Source organism: Moschus berezovskii, chromosome 6 (assembly GCF_049115385.1).
Source record: "Moschus berezovskii isolate FMDL1 chromosome 6, NW_MosBer_1.0, whole genome shotgun sequence".
Lineage (NCBI taxonomy): Eukaryota > Metazoa > Chordata > Mammalia > Artiodactyla > Moschidae > Moschus > Moschus berezovskii.
This window is the reverse complement of record NC_142465.1, coordinates 44,098,877-44,112,774: the sequence shown is the minus strand read 5'-3', so window position 1 is coordinate 44,112,774 and position 13,898 is coordinate 44,098,877. Positions and strand designations below refer to the sequence as shown.

At 39.9% G+C, this 13,898-nt stretch overlaps 1 pseudogene; it reads left to right on the top strand.

The window, feature by feature from the left end:
• The window catches only part of LOC129536017 (dihydrofolate reductase pseudogene), a 52,576-nt pseudogene that overhangs the window by 1,346 nt on the left and 37,332 nt on the right, over window positions 1–13,898 (top strand).

The following is a 13,898-nucleotide window of genomic DNA, read 5'->3' as shown; positions in this document are numbered from 1 at the left end:
TGCATTGGCGGGAGGGTTCTTTACCATTAGCACCATTAACTCTTTATTAATTTATTTGTGATAAGTCCAAATTGTTCTTCTGGAGTATAATGACTTAAGTTAACTATTTCAACAAAAATTAGCAAGATCCTTATTAAAAAATTTCTTGAGGACTTCCTAGGTGGAACAGCAACTAGGAGTCCACCTACCAATGTAGGGGACATGAGCTCAATCTTTGGTCCAGGAAGCTTCCACATGCTGTGGAGCAACCAAACCTGTGTTCCGGAGCTACTGAGCCCACATTCTAGAGCCCATGAGCTGCAATTACTGAACCCTTTTGCCACGATTACTGATGCCTACACACCAAGAGTTTGTGCTCCGTAATAAAATAAGCCACCATAATGAGAAGCCTGTGTGCCAAAAGAAGAGTGACCCCTGCTTGCTGCAATTAGAGAAAGCCCACATACAGAAACAAAGACCCAGTGCAGGCAAACAATAGACAAATAAAATGAAAGTTTTAAAAACATAACTTGAGATACTGAATTTTACTACTTTACCCCAAATAGTTAACTACAAATTATTTTCTCTATTTCAACTATTGTGCATCTCCTCTATAAATTATTCATTTTTAACATAAAAATTAAATGAGATACACATGTAAATAATGTTAGATAATGAATTTATTAAAATATTTTACCAAGGTCTTTGTCATGATTGATACTTGACAAATTTAAAATTAAAATTTGAAAACATTTCTATCTAGCTTTACTTCAAATATACATTTTAAGCTATTTAGTAAAAAAAATAAATAAAAACCTCTACTTACAGGGCTAGCTTTCTCATTGTATAATTTCTTCAAATAAACCCAAATACATATTCCTCTGTGATTTTCTTCATTATACATTTTACATCTGATAGACATTTAAATTCTATTCTCTGCTGTATCATGAATCCTGGGTTGATTTTTTCATTTGTTTGTTTAAGAAACACTATTGCTTCCTTCTCTAAAACATTTTTACATCATTTTTAATATGCACTATTAACTGTTTTAAGCGGTGCAGCTGACAAAATTAATACAAGCAGGAGTTTGGAAAGTACCAATGGGTTATATAGGAATTTGAAAATGGAAATAATCTACTGTTAGGAATAATGAGGTATATGGCAGTTTTGATGTTGTTATATGATGCTCTGAGAATTTTTGATAAAGGAAGGGCCTATCAGTTAAGTTCAGTCGCTCAGTCATGTCCTACTCTTTGCAATCCCATGAATCGCAGCACACCAGGCCTCCCTGTCCATCACCAACTCCCGGAGTACACCCAAACACATGTCCATTGAGTCCGTGATACCACCCAACAATCTCATCCTCTGTCATCACCTCCTTGTCCTGCCCTCAATCTTTCCCAGCATCAGGGTCTTTTCAAATGAGTCAGCTCTTTGCATCAAGTGGTCAAAGTATTGTAGTTTCAGCTTCTACATCAGTCCTTCTAATGAACACCCAGGACAGATCTCCTTTACATGGACTGGTTGGATCTCCTTGCAGTCCAAGGGACTCTCAAGTGTCCCACACAAACACCACAGTTCAAAAGCATCAATTCCTCGGCAATCAGCTTTCTTTATAGTCCAGCTCTCACATCCATACATGACACTGGAAAAGCCATAACCTTGACTAGACAGACCTTGGTTGGCAAAGTAATGTCTCTGCTTTTTAAATGCTGTCTAGGTTGGTCATAACTTTCCTTCCAAGGAGTAAGCATCTTTTAATTTCATGGCTGCAATCACCATCTGCAGTGAGTTTGGAGCCCAAAATAAAGTCTGACACTGTTTCCACTGTCTCCACATCTATTTCCCAAGAAGTGATGGGACCAGATGCCATGATCTTCCTTTTCTGAACATTGAACTTTAAGCCAACTTTTTCACTCTCCTCTTGCACTTTCATCAACAGGCTTTTTAGTTCTTCTTCACTTTCTGCCATAAGGGTGGTGTCATCTGCATATCTGAGGTTATTGGTATTTCTCCCAGCAATCTTGATTCCAGCTTGTGCTTCCTCCAGCCCAACATTTCTCATGATGTACTCTGCATATAAGTTAAATAAGTAGGGTGACAATATACAGCCTTAACATACTCCTTTTCCTATTTAGAACCAGTCTGTTGTTCCATGCTGAGTTCTAATTGTTGCTTCCTGACTCGCATACAGGTTTCTCAAGAGGCAGCTCAGGTGGTCTGGTATTCCCATCTCTTTCAGAATTTTCCACAGTTTGCTGTCATCCACACAGTCAAAGGCTTTGGCATAGTCAGTGAAGCAGAAATAAATGCTTTTCTGGAACTCTCTTGCTTTTTCAATGATCCAGCAGATGTTGACAATTTGATCTCTGATTCCTCTGCCTTTTTTAAAACCAGTTCGAACATCTGGAATTTCATGGTCCACGTATTGCTGAAGCCTGGCTTGGAGAATTTTGAGCATGACTTTACTAGCATGTGAGATAAGTGCAATTGTGCAGTAGTTTGAGCATTCTTTGGGACTGGAATGAAAACTGACATTTTTCAGTACTGTGGTCAACTGCTGAGTTTTCCAAATTTGCTGGCATATTGAGTGCAGCACTTTCACAGCATCATCTTTTAGGATGTGAAATAGCTCAACTGGAAATCCATCACCTCCACTGGCTTTGTTCGTAGAGATGCTTCCTAAGGCCCACTTGACTTCACATTCCAGGATGTCTGGCTCTAGGTGAGTGATCACACCATCGTGATTATCTGGGTCATGTAGAACTTTTTTTACAGTTCTTCTGTGTATTCTTGCCACCTCTTCTTAATATCTTCTGCTTCTGTTAGGTCCATACCATTTCTATCCTTTATAAAGCCCATCTTTGCATGAAATGTTCCCTTGATATCTCTAATTTTCTTGAAAAGATCTCTTGTTTTTCCTATTCTGTTTTTTTCCTCTATTTCTTTGCATTGATCGCTGAGGAAGGCTTTCATATCTCTCCTTGTTATTCTTTGGAACTCTGCATTCAGATGCTTATATCTTTCCTTTTCTCCTTTGCTTTTCGCTTCTCTTCTTTTCCCAGCTATTTGTAAGGCCTCCTCAGACAGCCATTTTGCTTTTTGCATTTCTTTTCCATGGGGATGGTCTTGGTCCCTGTCTCCTGTACAATGCCACGAACCTCCGTCCAGAGTTCATCAGGCACTCTATCTATCAGATCTAGTCCCTTAAATCTATTTCTTACTTCCACTGTATAATCGTAAGGGATTTGATTTAGGTCATATATGAGTGGTCTAGTGGTTTTCCCTACTTTCTTCAATTTAAGTCTGAATTTGGCAATAAGGAGTTCATGATCTGAGCCACAGTCAGCTCCTGGTCTTGTTTTTGCTGACTGTATACAGCTTCTCTATCTTTGGCTGCAAAGAATATAATCAGTCTGATTTTGGTGTTGACCATCTGGTGATGTCCATGTGTAGAATCTTCTCTTGTGTTGCTGGAAGAGGGTGTTTGCTATGACCAGTGTGTTCTCTTGACAAAACTCTATTAGCCTTTGCCCTGCTTCATTCCGTGCTCCAAGGCCAAATTTGCCTGTTACTCCAGGTGTTTCTTGACTTCCTACTTTTGCATTCCAGTCCCCTATAATGAAAACGACTTCTTTTTTGGGTGTTAGTTCTAAAAGGTCTTGTAGGTCTTCATAGAACTGTTCAACTTCGGCTTCTTCAGCATTACTCATTGGGGCATAGACTTGGATTACTGTAATATTGAATGGTTTGCCTTGGAAACGAACAGAAATCATTCTGTCGTTTTTAAGATTGCATCCAAGTACTGCATTTCGGACTCTTTTGTTGACCATGATGGCTATTCCATTTCTTCTAAGGGATTCCTGCCCACAGTAGTAGATATAATGGTCATCTGAGTTAAATTCACCCATTCCAGTTCATTTTAGTTCACTGACTCCTAGAATGTCTATGTTCATTCTTGCCATCTCCTGTTTGACCACTTCCAATTTGCCTCGATTCATGGACCTAACATTCTAGGTTCCTATGCAATATTGCTCTTTACAGCATCGGACCTTGCTTCTATCATCAGTCACATCCACAACTGGGTATTTGTTTTGCTTTGGCTCCATCCCTTTATTCTTTCTGGAGTTATTTCTCCACTGATCTCCAGTAGCATACTGGGCACCTACCAACCTGGGGAATTCCTCATTCAGTATCCTATCATTTTGCCTTTTGATACTGTTCATGGGGTTCTCAAGGCAAGTATACTGAAGTGGTTTGCCATTCCCTTCTCCAGTGGACCACATTCTGTCTGACCTCTCCACCGTGACCTGTCCGTCTTGGGTGGCCCCACACGGCATGGCTTAGTTTCATTGAGTTAGACAGGGCTGTGGTCCATATGATCAGATCAACTAGTTTTCTGTGATTATGATTTCAGTGTGTCTGCCCTCTAATGCCCCCTCCCAATACCTACCGTCTTATTCGGGTTTCACTTACCTTGGTCGTGGAGTATCTCTTCACAGCTGCTCCAGCAAAGTGCAGCCACTATACCTTACCTTGGACGAGGGGTATCTCCTGAAGGCCGCCCCTCCTGACCTTGAATGTGGAGTAGCTCCTCTTTAAACATTAACGTGTTCCAAACTAGAAGAAAACAGCAAGTCTATTCAAATTTATCCTGAAAATTCATGCAGGAGATTACCTCATGAGTGTAAAACTATTTTATTAAAAGTTATTTTAGATTCAGAAAAACTAAATTTATTTGGCTGTAATGCAAAAAAATGTTTGAATATAAAGAATTCTGTGGGGAGCAAAATTTAAAGCTTCACTTCACTATCAATAAAGTAAGTTTAGATTCATATCCTCACAAATTAGTATCTTTTATTTTAATGTTAAAAGGAAATACTGGTGATATTGTTCAATTCAAGGATTATATAGGGAAGGAAAGATTACATGCAGAATTTTGAAATTGCTGAGATATGACTTATTCAGGAATGTTTGTAAGGTTGATTAAAAACATAATTTTATTTTATTTTTTTTTGGGGGGGGAGCTCATGCACACCTGGGGTGAATTCATGTCAACGTGTGGCAAAACCAACCAATATAATATTGTAAAATAATTTGCCTCCAATAAAAAATAAATAAATTAAAGAGAAAAAAACCACATAATTTTAAAATGGAATTTTAGAAATAGAGTAGTGAATATATGCTTAAAAATACTCTGCTAAAATGTATGAAATAGTGGGTCCTTTTTTAAAAAAAAAAGTAAAGGGACTGTGTGTGTACAAATTCATGAAAAATGATACCAAGTCTAAAATTCTTGAAGATAGACAAAAGATTTAGTGTTGGAGTTGGGGCATAAAGCAGTGGAATATATCCTCAAATGAGTATTGGGTTGGCCAAGAAGTTTGTTCAGGTTTTCCCACAAGATGTTACAGAACAACCCAAATGAACTTTTTAGCCAACACAATAATAATGATATTTTGTTTTCATTATTATCAGTTATACAAATTTAAGTGCAATTTAATACCAACACAAAAAGAGTATACCATTGACTGATATGCACATCAAATTAATCTATTTCAGAAAAAGGAGGTAGTAAGATTTCCTTCCGAAACATTCTCTGTTGTATATATGTTCAGACATGGTTATTAGATTAAGCTCTAAATTCAAGCTGAACACTGCCAACAATTAAATTTGAGAGATTTTATGAGTCATAGAACAAAAAGGATACACAGTTAAAACCATTCTGGTGAATTATTTTTCTGAACATTAAATAATTTAAAATATGTTTATCCATAAAAGCATAAAATGCATATTTTTATATGACTAACCATTTTTTTTTTTGCTTTTGCTCCATCCCTTCATTCCTTCCAGAGTTATTTCTCCACTGATCTCCAGTAGCATACTGGGCACCTACCAACCTGGGGAATTCCTCATTCAGTATCCTAGCATTTTGCCCTGTGGATGTGACCGGTGATAGAAGCAAGGTCCGGTGCTGTAAAGAGCAATATTGCATAGGAACCTAGAATGTTAGGTCCATGAATCAGGGCAATTTGGAAGTGGTCAAACAGGAGATGGCAAAAGTGAACATAGACATTCTAGGAATCAGTGAATTAAAATGGACTGGAATGGGTGAATTTAACTCAGATGACCATTATATCTACTACTGTGGGCAGGAATCCCTTAGAAGAAATGGAATAGCCATCATGGTCAACAAAAGAGTCCGAAATGCAGTACTTGAATGCAATCTTAAAAACAACAGAATGATTTCTGCTTGTTTCCGAGGCAAACCATTCAATATTACAGTAATCCAGGCCTATGCCCCAACCAGTAACGCTGAAGAAGCCGAAGTTGAACAGTTCTATGAAGACCTACAAGACCTTTTAGAACTAACACCCAAAAAAGAAGTCTTTTTCATTATAGGGGACTGGAATACAAAAGTAGGAAGTCAAGAAACACCTGGAGTAACAGGCAAATTTGGCCTTGGAGCACGGAATGAAGCAGGGCAAAGGCTAATAGAGTTTTGTCAAAAGAACACACTGGTCATAGCAAACACCCTCTTCCAGCAACACAAGAGAAGATTCTACACATGGACATCACCAGATGGTCAACACCAAAATCAGATTGATTATATTCTTTGCAGCCAAAGATAGAGAAGCTGTATACAGTCAGCAAAAACAAGACCAGGAGCTGACGTGGCTCAGATCATGAACTCCTTATTGCCAAATTCAGACTTAAATTGAAGAAAGTAGGGAAAACCACTAGATCATTCAGATACGACCTAAATCAAATCCCTTATACAGTGGAAGTGACAAATAGATTTTAGGGACTAGATCTGATAGATAGAGTGCCTGATGAACTCTGGACGGAGGTTCATGACATTGTACAGGAGACAGGCACCAAAACCATCCCCATGATAAAGAAATGCAAAAAAGCAAAATCGCTGTCTGAGGAGGCCTTACAAATAGCTGGGAAAAGAAGAGAAGCAAAAAGTAAAGGAGAAAAGGAAAGATATAAGCATCTGAATGCAGAGTTCCAAAGAACAGCAAGGAGAGATAAGAAAGCCTTCCTCAGTGATCAATGCAAAGAAATAGAGGAAAACAGCAGAATAGGAAAAACAAGAGATCTTTTCAAGAAAATTAGAGATTCCAAGGGAACACTTCATGCAAAGATGGACTCAATAAAGGACAGAAATGGTACGGACCTAACAGTAGCAGAAGATATTAAGAAGAGGTGGCAAGAATACACAGAAGAACTGTACAAAAAAGATCTTCATGACCAGGATAGTCACGATAATGTGATCACTGACCTAGAGCCAGACATCTTGGAATGTGAAGTCAAGTGGGCCTTGGAGAGCATCACTAGAAACAAAGCTAGTGGAGGTGATGGAATTCCAGTTGAACTATTTCAAATCTTGAAAGATGATGCTGTGAAAGTGCTGCACTCAATATGCCAGCAAATTTGGAAAACTCAGCGGTAGCCACAGGACTGGAAAAGGTCAGTCTTCATTCCAATCCCAAAGAAAGGCAATACCAAAGAATGCTCAAACTACCGTACAATTGCACTCATCTCACAAGCGAGTAAAGTCATGCTCAAAATTCTCCAAGCTAGGCTTCAGCAATATGTGAACCGTGAACTCCCAGATGTTCAAGCAGGTTTTAGAAAAGGCAGAGGCACCAGAGATCAAATTGCCAACATCCGCTGGATCATGGAGAAAGCAAGAGAGTTCCAGAAAAACATCTATTTCTGCTTCATTGACTATGCCAAAGCCTTTGACTGTGTGGATCACAATAAACTGTGGAACATTCTGAAAGAGATGGGAATACCAGACCACATGACCTGCCTCTTGAGGAACCTGTATGCAGGTCAGGAAGCAACAGTCAGAACTGTACATGGAACAACAGACTGGTTCCAAATAGGCAAAGGAGTACGTCAAGGCTGTATATTGTCACCCTGCATATTTAACTTGTATGCAGAGTACATCATGAGGAACGCTGGGCTGGAAGAAGCACAAGCTGGAATCAAGATTGCTGGGAGAAATATCAATCACCTCAGATATGCAGATGACACTACCCTTATGGCAGAAAGTGAAGAGGAACTCAAAAGCCTCTTGATGAAAGTCAAAGAGGAGAGTGAAAAGGTTGGCTTGAAGCTCAACATTCAGAAAACAAAGATCATGGCATCTGGTCCCATCACTTCATGGGAAATAGATGGAAAAACAGTGGAGACAGTGTCAGACTTTATTTTTTGGGGGCTCCAAAATCACTGCAGATGCTGATTTGCAGCCATGAAATTAAAAGACGCTTACTCCTTGGAAGGAAAGTTATGACCAACCTTGATAGTATATTAAAAAGCAGAGACATTACTTTGCTAACCAAGGTCCGTCTAGTCAAGGCAATGGTTTTTCCCATGGTCATGTATGGATGTGAGAGTTGGATTGTGAAGAAAGCTGATGGCCGAAGAATTGATGCTTTTGAACTATGCTGCTGGAGAAGACTCTTGAGAGTCCCTTGGACTGCCAGGAGATCCAACCAGTCCATTCTAGAGGAGATCAGTCCTGGGTGTTCATTGGAAGGACTGATGCTGAAGCTGAAGCTCCAATACTTTGACCACCTGATGTGAAGAGCCAATTCATTGGAAAAGATCCTGACACTGGGAAAGATTGGGAGCAAGAGGAGAAGGGGGCAACAGAAAATGAGATGGTTGGATAGAATCACTGACTCAATGGACATGAGTTTGAGCAAGCTCTGGGAGATAATGAAGGACAGGGAAGCTTGGTGTGCTGCAGGGAAGCCTAGGGTCTCAAAGATTTGGACATGATTTAGTGACGGAACAACAAATTGTCTTATTTAAGTGACCTTCAATCCTTACCTACTATATATTTGCCTTTCCTATTGCTATTTTCCCTTCCCTATAGATTCTTGTTACTTTTCCATTTAGAGAAGACATTTCAGCATTTCTTTCAGGACACCTGGATTTGATCCCTGGGTTGCAAAGATCCCCTGGAGAAGGGAAAGGTTACCCACTCTAGTATTCTAGCCTGGAGAATTCCATGGACTGTATAGTCCATGGGGTCACAAAGAGTTGGACATGACTGAGCAACTTTCGCTTTTATTGCTGTTTTCCCTTCCCTATAGACTCTTGTTACTTTTCCATTTAGAGAAGACATTTCAACATTTAATTTAGGGTGGGCTTAGTATTGCTGAATTCTTTAGGCTATTACTTTCATAAGAAAGTCTTTATCTCTCATTCCATTCTGAATGATAATTTGCTGGGTAGAGGATCCTAGATTGCAGGGTTTTTTTTAACCTCTCATCAGTTGGAATATATCATGCCATTCCCTTCTGATCTACAAAGATTCTACAGAGAAAACACCTGATAGCCTTATGGAATATTTAGGAGGTTCCCTTGTATGTGACTTTCTCTCGCTGCTTTTAGAATTCTCTCTTTATCTTAAGCTTTTGCCATTTTTATTATGATGTGCCTTGATGTGGGTCTGTTTGGATTCACCTTTCTTGGAACCCTCTGTGTTTCCTGTACCTGGATATGTTTCCTTCTTTACTTCTGGAAATTTTTCAGCCATAATTTCTTCAAATACATTTTTGATCTTCTTCTCTCTCTTCTCCTCCTGGAACCTCTTGGGTAAGATGGCACATTTTATATTATCCCACAGATTTGTATGTTGGTTTCTTTTTTTTTTTTTTTTCATTTGTTTTTTTGACTGCTATTCTGCTTGGGCGATTATTATTCTGTCTTCCAGATCACTTATTAATTCTTCTGTATAAGTTAGTTGGCTACTCGTTAGTTCTAGATTGTTTTTTACATTATAAATTGAATTATCTATTTTTGATTGGCTAATCTTCATAGTTTCTAACTCCTTGTAAAATTAGTCTACATTTATATTGATCATTTTTCTTAATTCAGTTAGCATTTTTATTATCATCTTTTGAACTTGGTGTCTGGTAGACTAACAATCTCTGTTTCAGCATTTATTTTTTATTCAGGGGTTTTCTCTTGCCCTTTGAATTGTAAGTAATTCTTCTGCCTTTTCATTTTTCTTAAATTTCTCTGTCTCTATAAATTTAGGAGCAACAGTTATCCACTGTAGCCTTAAAGGGATATGTTTATGTGGGACTATTCCTAAGTAGATTGTGTGTCCCCAATGTCTTTGGCACAAGGACTGGTTTTCATGTGGATTCCAGTCACATATTTCCTCAGTGTGTGTGGGCTGCTATCACTTTGTTAGGGGGTGTGGTTGTTGTTGGAGCATCTAAAGCCTGCACAGGGTGTTAAGAGGGACGTTTTGCTCTGCACTGTTGGTGTCTTGTCTGGAATGGAGTCTGCTCCCCAGCTGCCAGAAAAAAGCCTTGAGTGTCAAGATTGAGGAGGCTTTGTTCCCTTTAATTGCATGTTTTGTCCAAAAGGAGGGGAGTACTGAAGTAAGTGAATCTCAAGTGCTCACAGGGGTTTAAAACACTACCTGTGTAGGCTTCTGCAGCTCCACTCAGATGTAGCCCAGGATTGCTTTCCTTATCCTATTTGGTTATCCAGATCTAGCACAAGGCTGTGGCATAGAGTGGACTAGGCTGGGGTGCTCACTAGGATGAAGCTGAGGTCAGGGTATTGTAGCTACGGGAATCAAAGCAGCAGTCCTGCCCTTAGAGGTCTGGTCTACTCTGAGGCACTGCCTTTACTACTGCCAACACTGGCTACTGCCACACCACCAGGGCCACACCACAAACCTCTAAGCCACCTCTGTGTCTCCAGACTGAGTCTTCTCCCAGGACCTATCTGCTGTGGTTGAAATAGGTGGGGCTGAAGCATTTGCTTAACTAGGTGCAGGAACCAGGATATGCTGGTTGTGATCATTCCTGATGTGCTGCTTAAGTAAACACAAGAAATAGCCACTGCAGCCCCACTTGAACCACACCCCAGGTCCTGTCTCTGTGTAGCTAGTCCAAATCTTTTCCCAGGACCCTGCTGGCCCAGATCCCAGGCAAAGCTGTGGTATGGAATGAAAAGAGATAAAGCATTCACCTCTCTCAAACTGGAAAGTGTGGGAAGGCAGGAGAGCCCTGTTTTTGGCCAGCCAGCACCCATTCAGTCTTTGTGAGTGGAGTTTAGACTTCTCCAGCCTTTCTATCTGTCCTATCACTTCTCCTAGCAGCCAAGCGGTCTTGACTCTTCTGCTTAGGAATCCAGTATTAGGACTCCCAGTCTGTGGCTTCACCTGCTTGCTCTCTAGCATGGCAGTCCCCCATGTAAGCTATTTCTTTCAAATATCTCCCATGTAAGATATTTCTTTCAAATATCTCCCAGAGATGGAGGTCTTGACTCCAGGCGTTTTATCCACCTTACCTGGTTATGAGGAAATCTTTCTAACAGCTTTCATTGTCTAAGAGTTCTGCTACTTTCCAGTTAGTTTTCCATGAAGACTGTTCTACATTAAGATATATTTTTGATGTGTTTGTGAGGGGAGATAAGTTCCACATCCTCTTACTCTGCCATCTTGATCCAATCCCTCTTTGCAGATTCTTTGGGATGCTTGGCTTAGCATTGGGTGAGTCAGTTGCATTCCAATGGAGTGATACTTAATTTGAAAATCTTAATTCCAAGAATTATAGTAAGCAATCTGGAAACTCTCCAATGTGCTTGCATTCCTTTTTTTCTCTTCATTTTCCCTTCATTGGATTTATAGCCAAAGTCCTCTCTATACCTCGTCTTTCACTTTCCATTCTGTGAATAATGTTAGCTGAACACTAAGGCTATCTTTTATTTTTATAAATATAATTTGTCAAAATTAAGTGTAATGAAACAGATTTCTTGGATAGTATGAGAATAACAGGATACCACTAAAACAAAAATCTTAGTGTAGCTAAATTTTTTTCCTATGGACACTTGAAGAATCTGACAAACCACAGGTCAAGCAAACTGATGATTCTTTAAACTGAGTAGGAGCCTGTCGGGCTGTCCTGGGGAACTCCTTTGTCCCCTCCTACATATTTTTAGGGAAACTTTAGACTCTTCCCTGAATTCCAAAGAGCAAATTCAAAGAGATTAATGAAAAAAGTGCGGAAACAAATGAAAAAGTCAGTAAGACAAAATAACAATCATTTGGCCATAATACAAAGTGAAGACATTTAGTTTCTGCTCAAGGGTTATAGATAATACCCTGAGCTATACCTTTGGTTGTTCTGCAGATATTAAAATCCTTCTCACCAGACAGATAGCAAGTAACTGCCAACCCCCAGCACATAGAACCCAGATCAGTCACAACTAGAAATTTGATGATATTGACTCCCAAAATATCACACTGTTATCTCAACACCAACCAATCAGAAAAATGGATATGAGCTTATCATGCACCAATGACCATCTCCCTCACCTTGCCTTTAAAAACCCTTCCCTGAAATCTATTGGTCTTTTGTTCAGGTCTTTTAACATGAGCTGCCTGTGCTCCTTTTTTGGCCCCATGTTGGGCACCTTGAAACAAATGTACTTTCCTTCACCATAACCCAGTGCCAATAGATTGGTTCTACTGTGCACAGGTGAGCAGACTTATATTTAGTTGTGTTCTGAAATCTCACCTTAATAAAATTTACCTTCAGTTCAGTTCAGTTCAGTTCAGTTGCTCAGTCGTGTCCGACTCTTTGCGACCCCATGAATGGCAGCACGCCAGGCCTCCCTGTCTATCACCAACTCCTGGAGTTCAAACAAACTCATGTGCATCGAGTCGGTGATGCCATCCAGCCATCTCATCCTCTGTCATCCCCTTCTCCTCCTGCCCCCAATCTCTCCCAGCATCAGGGTCTTTTACAGTGAGTCAACTCCGCATGAGGTGGCCAAAGTATTGGAGCTTCAGCCTTAGCATCAGTTCTTCCAATGAACACCCAGGACTGATCTCCTTTAGAATAGACTGGTTGGATCTCCTTGCAGTCCAAGGGACTCTCAAGAGTCTTCTCCAGCACCACAGTTCAAAAGCATCAATTCTTCGGCGATCAGCTTTCTTCACAGTCCAACTCTCACATCCATACATGACCACCGGAAAAACAAGAGCCTTGACTAGATGGACCTTTGTTGGCAAAGTAATATCTCTACTTTTTAATATGCTATCTAGGTTGGACATAACTTTCCTTCCAAGGAGTAAGCGTCTTTTAATTTCATGGCTGTAATCTGCCATCACTGCATCTGCAGTGATTTTGGACCCCAAAAACATAAAGTCTGACACTGTTTCCACTGTTTCCCCATCTATTTCCCATGAAGTGATGGGACCAGATGCTATGATCTTTGTTTTCTGAATGTTGAGCTTTAAGCCAACTTTTTCACTCTCCTCTTTCACTTTCATCAAGAGGCTTTTGAGTTCCTCTTCACTGTCTGCCATAAGGGTGGTGTCATCTGCATATCTGAGGTTATTGATATTTCTCCCAGCAATCTTGATTCCAGCTTGTGCTTCTTCCAGCTCAGCGTTCCTCATGATGTACTCTGCATGTAAGTTAAATAAGCAGGGTGACAATTTACAACCTTGACGTCCTCCTTTTCCTATTTGGAACCAGTCTATTGTTCCATGTCCAGTTCTAACTGTTGCTTCCTGACCCACATATAGGTTTCTCCAGAGGCAGGTCAGGTGGTCTGGTATTCCCATCTCTTTCATAATTTTCCACAGTTTATTGTGATCCACACAGTCAAAGGCTTTGTTATAGTCAATAAAGAAGAAATAGATGTTTTTTTTGAACTCTTGCTTTTTCCATGACCCAGCTGATGCTGGCAATTTGATTTCTGGTTCCTCTGCCTTTTCTAAAACCAGCTTGAACATCTGGAAGTTCACGGTTTACATACTGCTGAAGCCTGGCTTGGAGAATTCTGAGCATGACTTTACTAGCCTTTAGTACTTAGTAATAATGGTGGTTTCGGTATTCAGTTGCTCACGGCTTTGTTTTTGG